We start from the raw sequence: 16,617 nt of genomic DNA on the forward strand, positions 1-16,617 counted from the left end.
TAGTAGGGTGGCAGGGTCAGGCGATGGCCTGAAAGGACTGAGAAGAAGTAACTGTACACACATGAGAGCCAAAGGCAGAGGAAGTGGAACTCAGAGAGGCCACACAGCTTAGGGCAGTATAATAACAAGGGGCGTGGACTTGGGAAAACGATCGGGCTTGGATCTGAAAACCCCTGCACTGCCCCTCAATAGTGACAAAGATTTTTCATCTGCAAAATGGACAGAAGCAGTCTCCACTTCACCAGCATAATGCGAAGACTAAAAGATAATGCATGTGAAGTACCTAAGAGAATGCCTGGAACACAACAAGCACTCAATTTACATCACCTCTCACATTAATATGGATGGAGCTTCACTGCCCTTGAAGCTTGTCTGTGATCCTGAGAAAAGCCTAGTGAATTGAAGGGCAGACCAGCCTACTGGGACTCCAGGCTCTAGAAAAGTGCTCTGGGATGAACAACCACCTCAACTCTGGAGTCCTATGCAGAGGCAGAGAAATGGGGCCTCGGGAAACCTACAAAGCACCTGGGAAGGGGGACTATAGGTACTGCACACAAACAGCCAAAGGACTGGCTCAATGAACTATATACTTTCCCCCAAATCAGTATCAGGCCCAGCAGTCATGGCTAGACACAGAAAGCACATTTTTTCCTGAAGCACTTCAATAGCAGAGGTGCCAAACACAGTCCATGGCTCAATACTAATCTGGACGGTGGGTCCAGATCTGTTCATCTAGAGATACAGGAGACCAGACAGTGGATGACCATCCATTATTGCTTTCAGATCAGGGCCAACCCTCTATATCCACAGAGGTGGTTATGCTTGTCAGTTTAAATAACACAGAGATGGTGATAATAAGAAAACTTTTTCCAAAGGTCATCTATCCTTGAAAACCAGAAGAATGCTTTCTTAATGATCCACTGGCAGTCAGAGGGTATTTCTAAATCCTAAGTACTGAAGGGCGTCAACATCTCTAAATTAACTTGGTACATGGCTAGAAAGTCAACTGATAGATGCTTACAACAGAACCAAAATGGAAACGATCCCCATGAATACTGTGGTAAAAGCCTACAAGTCAGGAGCTTACCCAACATGATGATGATAGCCTAGTCCCAGTTGTGCCACTTGAGAAGTTCTGCATTTAAAAACACACCCCCACTTTCCCAAAACTCGACTCTCATTTAATACAAGGACTTTTTTCTTACCAAAGTGACTTAATCTGGAGTGCAATGTGCTCTCTGTCTCCTGAGGCCAAAAGGTGGCATGGAGTCTACCTGATGTGGAAATAGTTATCAATTTGGTGAGATTAATAGCCTTATAACCCTCTATACTAAAGATTTTGAACACAAGCTACCTCAGAAATAATAAATCTTTCAGCAGACTGTGCAGGACAATATGCTCCCCGGTATCTGAGATCAAAACCAAACTCTTAATGTCTGCTCTTCTGGAAGTTCTTTAAATACTGTTAGATAGCATCCAAGGTTTAGGTTTAAGATGTGTGCTCATTTTCATCCAAGAGACAGCTACAGTATAGGCAGAATCTGTGTCACAGTTGGCCTGACTAGCATATCCTGCATAAATAGTCAGCAAAAAGAGATAAGACATTTACAGATTTTAAAAGCCCACCAACAGCAATACATGAACTATAATGACAAAAATAGGCTCACTCTAAAGAACATTCAACTTGATAAAGGTGTCACTACTCACAGTTACACTCCTACCATGTGTATTTTTCTCATGAGAGAATGTATTTAACACTTTCTCCAGTTTTCCCTAGAAATGCGTCTTTTGCTAAATGACAGATAAACTCCACCAAGAACTTTTAAGACTGACTTTATTACCTTCCTCACCCAATCCTCTATACAGAGGCAACATTTTCAACATGAAAATATTTTAGCCAGCACATTTTTTAAGTTCAAGTAGTATCTCTGCCATTGTTTGGGAGGAGGAAGGCAGGAACTAGAAAGGAAAAAAGAATTTTTAAATCCCTGTTGCATTATCTACCAGATGTAAGTGAATAATAAGTAATATGTGTGCAGCCTCAGCCTTAATCTTAAAACAAATGATAGTATTCAAATATAATATTTCACACAGGCAGACTGATAACAGGTTTTTCCTTTCTGTATTTCTTGAAGACTCTGTGAAAGACACAATACAAAGTACAATGTATTTAATGAAAGGTTTCCAGGCTGATTTCCCTACAGGTTATTTTCTTTCTTTTCTCTGGAACCCACACACAGGGTATACTGCAGGGACCAAGGGTGTATATAAAAATAAACTACGAGCCAGTATCAGAGCTGATACCCTTCCCCTACAGGGGCAACTGAATTATTAGATCTGTGTCCTGAGTGTTTTTTTTAATATGCCATTGTTCCCACTTGAGCACATTAAATTTTCCATATCCACTTTTAAACCAATATAACCTTTTTTTTTCCACGTTCATAATGTTCATGCTGTACATTAACAGGCAGAAAATCCAATAGCTTAAGTCATCATATAGTAGTTATATGTAAAGCTTGGTGGATGAAAACCTTTTGCATTTTTCTCTTCTTTGAACAGACACTACACTGGAGTTGGCTAAAACCCCAGGAAAAAAAAAATACCCCTCATGGGAAACTGTACTAATATTTTTTTTTCTTTTATGATTGATCACAAATCCATTTTGAACGTTACACATTTTTTTTAAGTTTATTATAACTCTGGTTCAACATCTTCTAGCCCAACAAATTGAAGGTGCTGGAATCTTTTGGTCTGGAAGATGTGTTTGCCAATTATTTTTACACTAGTGCACATAAACAGGGAGGACTGGATCTTAGGTATGAGTTATATATTCCTGTACAAAATAATTGTATATTCTATGAAGACTGATTCTTTTTCTGGAGAAATATACAACAACACAAGGGAAATCTTGTACTAGCAGCATAACTGAAGTGGCAAGATACAATATTAGAAAAACAGAGCTACTTTCATTACTGTGATGCTGTATGTCAGAATGTCTCTCCTTAATGAACCTGTTTGCAATAAGACTCCGGGTGCAAAGAGGCTATTTAGAGAGACTATTGTGTCTATAGCGAGTCCTTCAAATATCTTCCCACCATTAGACATGCCACATTGACCAATTCTGTCCTGATTGCTGTTCGTTTTACTATCAAGGGACATTCCTGCCCAGACAGAAGGATGGATCAGACACTGCAGTTCATAAAATGTTTACACTGTACACACACACACACACACACACACACACACACACACACACACACACTGGTACAAGCCACAGAGCTCCAGATCACAGTGAGTTGAATGTGGCAGTGTCATATGAAGGCTTATGACTTTCCAATATCAATGAAAGGATTTAAGCTAAACTTTGCTCGACCTGTCTGTCTGTCACTCTCAACAAAAAGCCCTTTTTCCCTTCTCTTTTAGTATAAGCCCATGCCCATTGCTCACATGGGAACACTTCAGGCAAATGTTTTCTGTCATAAGGTTTCCTACTCTGTTGAGATTTTTCTCCTAATTGCTGACAAGAAAAGGAGACCACACATGTCATGCCATCAGAAGATGGGTGAGGGAGAACACAGTAATAATAAAAAATAGTCAGAATGGCTTTCTAAAAAGATTTGAAATTCCAACTCACAATGACAGCCTCAGAGAACAAGGGACTTGTCTCTACAATATAATTGAAACATCTGGGGCTAAATCGGCAGCCTTTTTACCAAGTCTAACTATGAGAGACTGAGGTGCTTAGAAAAAACTTCCTATTCATCTTACTGTGTACTGTGTATGTTCTTATCAGCTGCCTAGGTTGCTGTAGCCTCACCTTTCACACACCTACAGTCCTTTCTCCTCTTGTGTCTTTTCTAATAGTGTATCCTTTCTAGTCAAATACAAATAATATACCTCACAGCCCGATGCATAAGGTCCCATACATCTCCCCCCCTCAGCTGTCAAGTAGAAAGAACTTCAAACCCAAAGGTCCAAATTGCCAGTACGCTAATAAGTGTAACAACCACTAGTTATATCTGATAAGAAACCAGAGAATTGCACACTGAACTGAAGCTGAATCCAATGAATCAAATGACAGTTCCAATTCACATTATTTTAAAATTTCTCTCTCACCTCCTCCTTTTCTACAGACTCAACCTTATGTTCCAGCAGGCCAGGCATACAGACCATCACCTGTCCTATAACTCTGACTTCCAAAGCCATTTGGAATAGCTATGATTTCAAAGTACCTCCTCATCCAATTTCTAAATTCCCATTGTGATAAATCCTCTATTAAAACTACTTCAAACATTTATTAAAAACACATAAGTATGTCTTAATTGAGTTATTTGACATTGTGAACCTATTTAAACACAGTGAGGATCTGCCTACAGATTTAGAAAGAAGAGGGGCAGGTTCAGGGAGATCAGGTGGCAATCCCTTTATTTTTTCTGCAAAAGAACTAAGGCTGTGGCCCTTGCCAGTTGGCTCAGTGGTAGAGCATCGGCCCGGCATGTGGATGTCCCAGTTCAAGTCCTGGTTTTATTCCGGTCAGGGCACACAGGAGAAGCGACCACCTGCTTCTCCACCCCACCTCTCCCTTCTCTTATCTGTCTTTTCTTCTCCCTCAGCCAAGGCTCAGTTGGAGCAAGTTGGCCCCAGGTGCTGAGGATAGCTCCATGGCCTCGCCTCAGGAGCTAAAATACTATAGATTGGTTGCTCAGAGCTATGGCCCAGGATGGGCAGAGCATCACCCTCTAGTGGGAATGACGGATGGACCCCAGTTGAGTCACATGCAATGAGTCTGTCTCTCTGCCTCCCTGCTTCTCACTTAAGAAAAAAAAAACTAAGACTGTAAGAGATTAAAAAAAATTCTTTTTAAGATTTTATTTATTCAATTTAGAGAGAAGAGAGAGAAGGAGAGCAAGAAGCATCAATTCCCGTATGCGCTTTGACCAGGCAAGCCCAAGGGTTTCGAACCAGCGACCTCAGTGTTCCAGGTTGATGCTTTATCCACTGCACCACCACATGTCAGGCAAGATGTCTTGCCCTGACCAAGCAGTGGTGCAGTGGATAGAGCGTCAACCTGGGATGCTGAGGACCTAAGTTCAAAACCTTAAGATCACTGGCTTGAGTGCGGTCTCACTAGTTTGAACGCAGGGTCACCAGCTTGAACATGGGATCATAGACATGACCCTGTGGTTGCTGGCTTGAGCCCAAAGGCCACTGGCTTGAGCAAGGGGCCACTGCTTTGGCTGGAGTCCCCGGTCAAAGTATGTAAGAGAAACAATCAATGAACAACTGAGGTGTTGCAAATATGCGTTGATACTTCTCATCACCCTTCCTGTCAGTCCCTGTCTCTCTTTCTCTCTCTTTCCTTCTATCTCTCGCTTTAAAAAAGAGAGAAACCTGTCCTGCACTGAATATTCCAGGACCCAAATTTTTAAAACAATTCAGGTGCATGCCCCAGTTTAATAAACATGGCTTCAGAATACACAACATAATAATATACTTAGTTTCATATTAAAATTATTTAAAATGGCTAAAGCTCCTTAAGGACATAATCAACTGACTGTGGGCCAAAAAACAGACTCAAAAGGAGAAAAGACAGTTCTGGATTAAAAACAACCTTAACCCTGGCTGGTTGGCTCAGTGGTAGAGCGTCGGCCTGGCGTGCAGAGGTCCCGGGTTCGATTCCCGGCCAGGGCACACAGGAGAAGCGCCCATCTGCTTCTCCACCCCTCCCCCTCTCCTTCCTCTCTGTCTCTCTCTTCCCCTCCTGCAGCCGAGGCTCCATTGGAGCAAAGATGGCCCGGGAGCTGGGGATGGCTCCTTGGCCTCTGCCCCAGGCGCTAGAGTGGCTCTGGTCACAACAGAGCGAGCCCCAGAGGGGCAGAGCATCGCCCCTTGGTGGGCGTGCTGGGTGGATCCCGGTCGGGTGCATGTGGGAGTCTGTCTGACTGTCTCTCCCCGTTTCTAGCTTCAGAAAAATACAAATAAATAAATAAATAAATAAATAAATAAATAAATAAAAACAACCTTAAGAATATCCCGATTTGGGCAACAATTACTTGTAAAGATGTATCTTTTGATTGTCCTACACAATACAAGCCATTCTACTGATCCTTTCATCTGGAAGAAAGCAATCTTTTAGAATAAATAATAAATTTTTGATCCTAACTTTGAGATGAGGTGATGAAATATATAATAAAAAATTAATCTAATCTTAAGGACCAATTGTAAAATGGAAAAAGACATTAACCAACATAAAGAAATAATTATTTAAAATTTAAACTCAGAAGGCTCTGGCCAGTTGGATCAGTGGATAGAGCATTGGCCCAGCATGTAGACAACCTGGGTACAATCCCCAGTCAGGGCACACAGGAGAAGTGACCATCTGCTTCTCTCCCCCAACCCTTTCCCTCTTCTCTCTCTCTTCCCCTCTCAGAGCCAGTGGCTTGATCCATTCAAGTGTCAGCCCCAGCTGCTGAGGATAGCTCTGTTGATCCAAGTGTTGGTCTCAGGAACTGACACTAGCTCAGTTGATTCGAGCATCGGCCCCAGACGGGGTTTGCTAGGTGGAGCTCAATCTGGACACAGGCGGGAGTCTATCTCTCTATCTCTCCTCTCACTTAAAAAAAAAAAAAAAAAAGCTCAGATAAGACAGTGGTATAGAACAAAGGAAATGCAGAGTTTTGCCAAGGTAAAATGGAGGTGGGTAGATGAAGGAATTAGAAACTAGCGGCAGATAACAACAAAATAAGAAAGTGAAAGGAGAAAAAGTACTGTCACGTGAGTGGTGTCATTACAAAAAGGCTTTTGAAAAGTAAGGAGGAACAAGTTTGAACTGGATCTGGCACTGAACCCCAGGAAAAGTATTTCATGAGAACTGTTAACTCAGGAGGTAGAAAGCATATCAGAATAACTTGTGACTTCAAGATCAAAGCCAGCACTGTTTAAAATAACCAAAAGTTAGATGCACCTAAATGTCCATTCAAAGAGGACTAGTGACAATAATTATGGTACTCCTATAAAATGGAAATTCTATGAGGTCATAAAAAACTATGTACATCCATGATACTTATTTTCTTAAAAATGCCTACACTGGCAAATGGGAAAAAGCATTTAAACAGAACACACAGTATCACCCACTTCTATTTTAGAAAATATGGACACGTACATATACATATACATATACATATATATACATATATATACATATACATATATATACACATATATATATGTATATATATATATATACACGTGCGCATAATGTCTGGAAAATCATAAACCACAATGGCCACAGCAGGTAATTTAACTGCTACTGAATGTTATGTCCTTTGTATTTCTCCATTTCCTAAATGTTTATTTTTCCCCTCAGCAAGGCACCCAGGGTTTCCCCACCCAGCTTCACTTTCTGCGCTCACCACCCTGCTTCTCCCAGCACACCTTCTGGTGCCGGTGGACTCCAGCTGGAGCTGGGAATGCGGCCCATACTGTCTGTGAGCGAGTCAGGAGCAAGCCTCCAAGTCAATCAGACAGACCAGGAGGTAAACCTTGCCACACAGAGTTGGGGCCATGTGGGCAAGTTCCTGTCTTTCTTAAACCTCCCCAAGCCCTCAAGTGTAATCCAGGATAGACACACCAATCCTGCTAGCCATACTGCTCTCTCTGATTCGACCGGATGTATGCGTTTGTTGTGGAAATGAAATGAGATTGCGGAAGACCCTTCACAAAGTGCTACAGACAGAAAGGGGGCTTGCAAGAAGCTAACTATGACTCCCTGGGGGTGAGCCTCTGGGGCACTTCTTAGTTTCTTCTTTGTATCTTGTTATAATATGTTAGGGTTTCTTACAACACGGAGGTCTTATCAAGAAACAGAAACGATTTCCTCTCTAGAGGCTCCCTAACTGTCCTGGACGAAGTAATTCTCCCCTACCTTGTGCTCTGTCGGCACTTTTTGTTGTTGTTGTTTATTTGTTTGTTTGTTAAATTTATTGGGATGACACTGCTCAACAAACTTATTCAGGTTTCAGGTGCACAATTCCACAACACACAATCTGTACACTGTATTGTGTGTTCATTACTTCACCAAGTCAACTGTCTGTCCATCACAATTTATACCCCTTTATCCTCCTCTACCTCACCCCACACCCCCCGCCACCTGGTAATCACCACACTGTTGTCCGTGTCCATGACATTTTTCTCTTTCTTTTTCAATCCTTCCACCTCGCTCCCTCAGACCCCTTGATAAACTGTCAGCCTGCTATCTATGTGCTGTCTCTATTTTGCTTGTTCATTTTATTCATTAGATTCCACATGTAACTGAAATCATACGGTACTTGTCTTTCTCTGACTTATTTCACTTAGCATAATGCTTTTTTTAGTCCATTTATGCTGTCACAAAAAGGCAAGATTTCTTTCCTTTTTTTTTTTTTTTTTTTTTTTACAGGGACAGAGAGAGAGTCAGAGAGAGGGATAGACAGGGACAGACAGACAGGAACGGAGAGAGATGAGAAGCATCAATCATCAGTTTTTCATTGCGACACCTTAGTTGTTCATTGATTGCTTTCTCATCTGTGCCTTGACTGCGGGCCTTTGGCAAACCGAGTAACCCTTGCTCGAGCCAGTGACCTTGGGTTCAAGCAGGTGAGCTTTTTGCTCAAACCAGATGAGCCCGTGCTCAAGCTGGTGACCTCGGGGTCTCAAACCTGGGTCCTCTGCATCCCAGTCGGACGCTCTATCCACTGTGCCACCGCCTGATCAGGCAAGATTTCATTCTTTTTATAGCTGAGTAGTATTTCATTGTGTAAATATACCTCAGCTTTTTATCTACTCATCTTCTGATGGACACTTAAGTTGCTTCCAAATACTGGCTATTGTAAATAGTGCAGTAATGAACATAGGGGTGTGTATATACTTTCAAATTAGTATTTCAGGTTTCTTTGGATAAATTCCCAGAAGTGGAATTGCTGAGTGATAGGGCAGTTCCATTTTTAATTTTTTGAGGTAACTTCACACTGCTTTCCATAGTAGCTAGACCACTCTGCATTTCTACCAACAGTGCATCAGCGTTCCCTTTTCTCCACATGCTTGCCAAAACTTTGTAGTTTTGATTGATTAATAGCCATTCTGACAAGTGTGATGTGATATTTCATTGTGGTTTTAATTTGCATTTCGCTGATGGTTAGGGACATCGAGCATCTTTTCATCCATCTCTCTTGGCTGTCTGTATGTCTTCTATGGAGAACTGTCTATTCAGATTCCTCCCCGATTTTTAAATTGGATTTTTTTTTCTGGATGTTGAGTTTCATAAGTTCTTTATTAATTTTGGATATTAACCCTTTATCAGATGTAAATAAATTCTCCCATTCAATGGGTTGTCTTTTGATTTTGCTGGTTTCCTTTGCTGTGCAAAAGCTTTTTAGTTTGATATTGTCCCATTTATTTTTTCTATTGTTTCCTTTGCCCACTGGAATATATCAGAAAAAAATTATTGCTACAAGAATGTCCAACAGCCCTGGCCAGATAGCTCAGTTGGTTAGAGAATTGTTCCTGACACACCGAGGCTGCAGGTTCAATCCCTGGTCAGGGCACATATAAGAATCAACCAATGAATGCATAACTACTAAGTGGAACAATAAATTGATGTCTCTTTCTACCCCTCTTTCCTCTCTCTCTAAAATAGGCAGGTAGATAGATGGATAGGTAGATAGATAGATAGGTATCTTAGAGGCAGAAGTAAAAAAAGAAAAATGTCCAATATTTTATTGCCTATGTTTTCTTCTAGGATTTTTATTGCTTCCAGTCTCATATTTAAGCCTTTGATCCATTTTGAGTTTATTCTTATGTATGGTTTAAGAAGGTCTAGTTCCATTTTTTTTTTTTTTTACATATCTAATTTTCCCAACACCACTTACTGAATTGATTATCTTTTCTTCATTGTATGTTTTTGTCTTCTTTGTCAATATTGAATATAAAGGCATGGGTTTATTTCTGAGCTCTCTCTTCAGTCCTGTTGATCTACATGTCTGTGCTTATGCCCCTTCTAAGCTGTTTTAAATTTTCTTGTTTTTTAAGTGAACAATAACTGCTTTCATAATAAGGAAATAATAATGATATTTTAGGAGGGAAATATTTTAGGAGGGAAAGGGCAGTAAGTGGTAACCGTTTTATAGGCAGGGAACCAAGGAATTATTGAGTTAGGCAGAGGTATTAGATCAGTAATAAAATTCCAGAGATGTCACAAAAACAATTCTAAGGCAAAGATAAAAAAAGAGGGTTGTTGGGGAGTGTTATCAAACTTACCTAAGCCACTACATACCATCAGTAATTATTTCAAAATGAATTTGAAGCGATAAAATATCCCTATTTTTGTGAGCAGTATATAATGTGCCAGATACTTTCATAGCTCCTTTAACCTCCATAACTTGCAAGGCATCATCTCAAGATAAGATGATCAAAGGAAACAAGTACAGTGGACTCCAGAGTTCGAGATATTTCCACTAAACCAGCTCCAAAAGGGGTCCTTAACACACAGTTGTTTTTTGTTTTGTTTTTAGTGAGAGGGACAGAGAGAGAGATAGATAGGGACAGACAGAAAGGTAGAGAAATGAGAAGCATCAAGTCGTTGTGGTTCCTTAGCTGTTCACCGATTGCTTTTTCATATTTGCCTTGACTGGAGCCAGAGAGGGCTCCAGCTAAGCCAGTGACCCCTTGCTCAAGCCAGCGACCTTTGGCCTCAAGCCAGCGATCATGGGGTCATGTCTATGATCCTATGGTCAAGCCAGTAATCCTGTGCTCAAGCCAGCAACCTCAGGGTTTCGAACCTGGGTTCTCTGCATCCTGGACCGATGCTCTATTCACTGTTCCACCGCCTGGTCAGGCAACAGACAGTTTTTATAAAGGCACAAGCTGAAATTTAGGGTGCCCAACTTCAGAAAGGACTGCATCATCCTTTGTTAAATACACAATAAATACCCTAGGAGGTAAAGACAGGTCAAAGAAAGGAAGGCCTGATGTTAGACAACCATACAGGCTATATTAAGGATTTCTGATTCCTAAAGGAAAATTACATTATTATAAAGAGTCCTTTACCCTGCTTTAGGGGATGGTAGTGGTAAAGCACTGAAGAAACAAAAGATGTTGCTTAGATAAGGTACCAGAGATAGAAAGTCCGGAGCAGATTGAAGAAGTAGTCAACAGGCAGAACTGACAAGATATACTGATTGATGTGACAGTCTTTCCCTAGACCCAACAACCATACAAACTGAATTCTAAACTTATTTACATATACTTTTACCACTACCAAGCTTTAAAAGCATCTCCAATTTGGGGTCTTGCAACTTCACTTCTTTGTTAGTCTTTGCCTTTGTACAGCAAACCTACCCAAATGCATTTAGATTTTAAAAAGTATTTGTTCCATCAATTGATAGGTGGATAAACAAAATATGACATATATATATATATATATATATATATATATATATAATTTATTTTCTTCAATATAGAGTATTATCTGGAAAAAAAAACAAAGGAATTAAGTACTCATGTGTGGTACAATATGGATGAACAATGAAAATATTAGTAAATGAGAGTCACAAAATACCACAAACAGTATAATTCCATTTCTAAGAACTGACCAGAATCGGCAAATTCATAGACAGAAAGTAGTAGATCAGTGTTTGTCTATAGCTGTAAGGGATAGCAGTGTTGGGTGTGAGGACTAAAGGGTTATAAATTTCTTTTTTGAGGTTAATAAAAATGTCAACCTCTCAACTGATTGTGGTGATGGTTACACTAGTCTGAGTATACTAAAACCAACAACACCAATAAAAATATCCTAGGTAGAGGAATAAACATAACAAAGAATGTAAAGGACTTATATAATGAAAACTATAAACCATTGTTAAGGGAAATCGAAAAAGATATAATGAGATGGAAGAATATTCCTTGTTCTTGGTTAGGAAGAATAAATATAATCAAGATGGCCATATTACCCAAAGCAATATACAAATTTAATGCAATTCCCATCAAAATTCCAATGACATTTTTTAAAGAAATGGAGCAAAAAATCATCAGATTTATATGGAACTATAAAAAACCCCGAATAGCCAAAGCAATCCTAAAGAAAAAGAATGAAGCTGGGAGCATTACAATACCTGACTTTCAAACTATATTATAGAGCCACGACAATCAAAACAGCATGGTATTGGCAGAAAAATAGACACTCAGACCAATGGAACAGATAGAAAACCCAGAAATAAAACCACATATATATAGTCAAATAATTTTTGATAAAGGGGCCAACAACACACAATGGAGAAAAGAAAGCCTCTTCAATAAATGGTGCTGGGAAAACTGGAAAGCCACATGCAAAAGAATGAAACTGGACTACGGTCTCTCCCCCTGTACTAAAATTAACTCAAAATGGATCAAAGATCTAAACATAAGACCTGAAACAATTAAGTACATAGAAGAAGACATAGGTACTCAACTCATGGACCTGGGTTTTAAAGAGCATTTTATGAATTTGACTCCAAAGGCAAGAGAAGTGAAGGCAAAAATTAATGAATGGGACTACATCAGACTAAGAAGTTTTTGCTCAGCAAGAGAAACTGATAACAAAATAAACAGACAGCCAACTAAATGGGAAATGATATTTTCAAACAACAGCTCAGATAAGGGCCTAATATCCAAAATATACAAAGAACTCATAAAACTCAACAACAAACAAACAAACAATGCAATAAAAAAATGGGAAGAGGACATGAACAGACACTTCTCCCAGGAAGAAATACAAATGGCCAACAGATATATGAAAAGATGCTCATCTTCTTTAGTTATTAGAGAAATCAAAACTGCAATGAGGCCCTGGCCAGTTGGCTCAGCGGTAGAGCGTCAGCCTGGCGTGCGGGGGACCCGGGTTCGATTCCGGCCAGGGCACATAGGAGAAGCGCCCATTTGCTTCTCCAACCCCCCCCCTCCTTCCTCTCTGTCTCTCTCTTCCCCTCCCACAGCCAAGGCTCCATTGGAGCAAAGATGGCCCGGGCGCTGGGGATGGCTCCTTGGCCTCTGCCCCAGGCGCTAGAGTGGCTCTGGTTGCGGCAGAGCGATGCCCCGGAGGGGCAGAGCATCGCCCCCTGGTGGGCGTGCCGGGTGGATCCCAGTCGGGTGCATGCAGGAGTCTGTTTGACTGTCTCTCCCCGTTTCCAGCTTCAGAAAATTAAAAATAAATAAATAAATAAAAATAAAAATAAAAAAAAACTGCAATGAGATACCACCTCACACCTGTTAGATTATCTATTATTAACAAGACAGGTAATAGCAAATGTTGGAGAGGCTGTGGAGAAAAATGAACCCTCATACACTGTTGGTAGGAATGTAAAGTAGTACAACCATTATGGAAGAAAGTATGGTGGTTCCTCAAAAAACGGAAAATAGAACTACTGTATGACCCAGCAATCCCTCTACTGGGTATATACCCCCAAAACTCAGAAACATTGATATGTAAAGACACATGCAGCCCCATGTTCATTGCAGCATTATTCACAGTGGCCAGGACATGGAAACAACCAAAAAGCCCATCAATAGATGACTGGATAAAGAAGATGTGGCACATATACACTATGGAATACTACTCAGCCCTAAGAAATGATGATATCGGATCATTTACAGCAAAATGGTGGGATCTTGATAACATTATAGGAAGTGAAATAAGTAAATCAGAAAAAAACAGGAACTGCATTATTCCATACGTAGGTGGGACATAAAAGTGAGACTAAGAGACATTGATAAGAGTGTGGTGGTTACGGGGGGAGGGGGGACAGGGAGAGGGAAAGGGGGAGGAGGAGGGACACAAAGAAAACTAGATAGAAAGTGACAGAGGACAATCTGACTTTGGGTGATGGGTATACAACATAACTGAACGACAAGATAACCTGGACATGTTATCTTTGAATATATGTATCCTGATTTATTGATGTCGCCCCATTAAAAAAAAAATTGTTTAAAAATTAAAAAAACATCCTAGGTAGGTGAATTGTATAGTTATATCACAATAAAACTATTGTTTTTAAAAGTGTTTTGGGGGGGATACTTATTGAGTATTATGTGCTTGGCATTAAGGGGGACACAGAATGAGCAGATGAAGACCTACAAGACTTCAGCCCTGAAACATCACAAAATCTATAAACAGTAAAACCCTGGTAAGCCAAGTGGGTCCTATTGTTAGGATCTTCTTCTGGTCTGTATAAAATTACCTTCTTCACATCTTTAAAAAAAAATGCTCACCCAAGAAACTATCTATTTTTCTTTTGATTCTCTACAGAGCTATTCATCTAGTAAGATATATCACAAGTCATTGATACTAAGGTTATTTAATCACACAGTTAAAGAACATTCCCTATAAAAGCTTTGATTACTCTGCTTTAAAAAAAAATCCCTGTATAAAACATTTCGAGAGACATGTAGACACTCTAAAAATTGAATATAATAGTTTCACATTTATATCAACATATAACAACACCAGCCTCACATTTCCTGTCCAGCCACATAATAGTTCAACTTGTGCTCTCACTTGTATAGCTGTAATGAAATTCATTTCCAAATCTTTTTTTTAAGCAGGTGTCTTGGAATGCACTATAAACGCCAAAGATCTGAAAAATCTAGATTCAAGACTCCCTGTTAGGGCTGGACAGACTTTTAACAGGGGATGCTGGTCAACAAGCAGTTTACATCTATAAAAAAAATGCAAGGGCATAGTACAAAGGACATACCTTTTTATTACCATAGGGAAATAATCAGAGGCTTAAAAATTTGAATACAAATACATTCACTGCAGCAATATTTAAAATAGAAGAAAGTTGGAAACAACCTGCATTCCAATAATGGGGCTCTATAATGGTTCATGATAGACTATTATGTGGTCATTAAAATTCGTATTTCACAAGTACCCCAGGGCTATAAAAACAATTAACGTGACTTTTACATCAACTACAAAAAACCAGTTACAAAAATCATGCTAGGTATCACCTGAATTTTATCAAATTAAAAGAGGAACAGAAAAAATTCTGAAAAAAGAGCTACAAAATGACTAGTAAGATGATCTCTAGATAATATGATTATAATTGGTTTTTAATTTTTGGTAGTATGAGTAATTCAAATTTTGTAGAATAAATTAGTATTTCTTTTACAATGGGAGGAGAGAATCAAATAAAAAATTATAATCATTTCTCACTTCACATCAAAGTAAAAAAGAAAAAAAATTTTCTACCAAAATGTCGGTTCTGGTTATCTGAATTTTAGTTGCCTATACTTTTTTTTGAAAGACAGAGACAGACAGACAGGAAGAAAGGAGATGAGGGGCATCAATTCATAGTTGCATCACATTAGTTGTTCATTGATTGCTTCTCATATGTGCCTTGACGGGTGGTGAGGGGAGCTCCAGCTGAGCCATGACCCCGTGCTCAAGCCAGCAACCTTGGGCTTCAAGCCAGTGACTTTTGGGCTCAAGCCGGCAACCCCACACTCAAACTAGTGAGTCCATGCTCAGGCTGGATGAGCCCACGCTCAAGCCAGTGACCTCAAGGTTTCAAACCTGGGTCCTCAGTATCCCAAGTCAACTCTCTATTCATTGTGCCACCACTTAGTTTGCTATATTTTCAACATACCAATATTGTAATGTGCTGACTTCTCTTTTTACTCCAGGCTTTTACCAATGCTGTTGTTTGTGCCCGGAACATTCTTAACCACTCTTCCTAAACCTCTTCACTTGGAGAACTCTGAAGAATAAGAAGGCAGAGCCTGACCAGGTGGTGGTACAGTAGACAGAGCGTGAAACAGGGACACAGAGAACTCAGGTTTGAAACCCCAAGGTCACCGGCTTGAGTGCAGGCTCATCCAGGTTGAGCATGGACTCGCCAACTTGAGCACAGGGGTCGCTGGCTTGAACGTGGGTTCATAGACATGACCCCAGGTCACTGGCTTGAAGCCCAAAGGTCGCTGGCTTTAGCCCAAGGTCACTGGCTTGAGCCCAAGGTCGCTGGCTTGAGAAAGGGGTCACTCTCTCTGCTGTAGTTCCGTACCCCGTCAAGGCACATATGAGAAAGCAATCAATGAAAAACTAAGGCACCTGACCAGGAAGTGGTGCAGTGGATAGAGTGTCGGACTGGGATGCGGAGGACCCAGGTTCAAGACTCCAAGGTCGCCAGCCTGAGCACAGGCTCATCTGGTTTGAGCAAAGCTCACCAGCTTGGACCCAAGGTCACTGGCTTGAGCAAGGGGTTATTCAGTCTGCTGAAGGCCCATGGTCAAGGCACATATGAGAAAGCAATCAATGAACAACTAAGGTGTCACAACAAAAAACTAATAATTGATGCTTCTCATCTCTCTCTGTTCCTGTCTGTCTGTCCCTATCTGTCCCTCTCTCTATGTCTCTGTTAAAAAGAAACAAACAAACAATAAGGAAATACAAAACAACAAAAAGAATAAGGAGGCAGAGGTGTTAATTCCTCTAGGAAGTCTTTGGCAATCCTGTATGTGCTAATGGACTTAGGGTTCTACTGCATTTATCACATGGTACTATGGTTGCCTGATTTCACAATGTCCCCCCATCAATTCTAACATACTTTG

General features: G+C 40.3%; 1 protein-coding gene across 8 annotated transcripts in view; it reads right to left on the minus strand.

The window, feature by feature from the left end:
• The window catches only part of BNC2 (basonuclin zinc finger protein 2), a 465,978-nt gene that overhangs the window by 345,725 nt on the left and 103,636 nt on the right, over positions 1-16,617 (minus strand). The gene's annotated exons all lie outside the window — the stretch shown is intronic.

This window comes from Saccopteryx leptura, chromosome 2, assembly GCF_036850995.1.
Source record: "Saccopteryx leptura isolate mSacLep1 chromosome 2, mSacLep1_pri_phased_curated, whole genome shotgun sequence".
In the NCBI taxonomy this organism is placed as follows: Eukaryota; Metazoa; Chordata; class Mammalia; order Chiroptera; family Emballonuridae; genus Saccopteryx; species Saccopteryx leptura.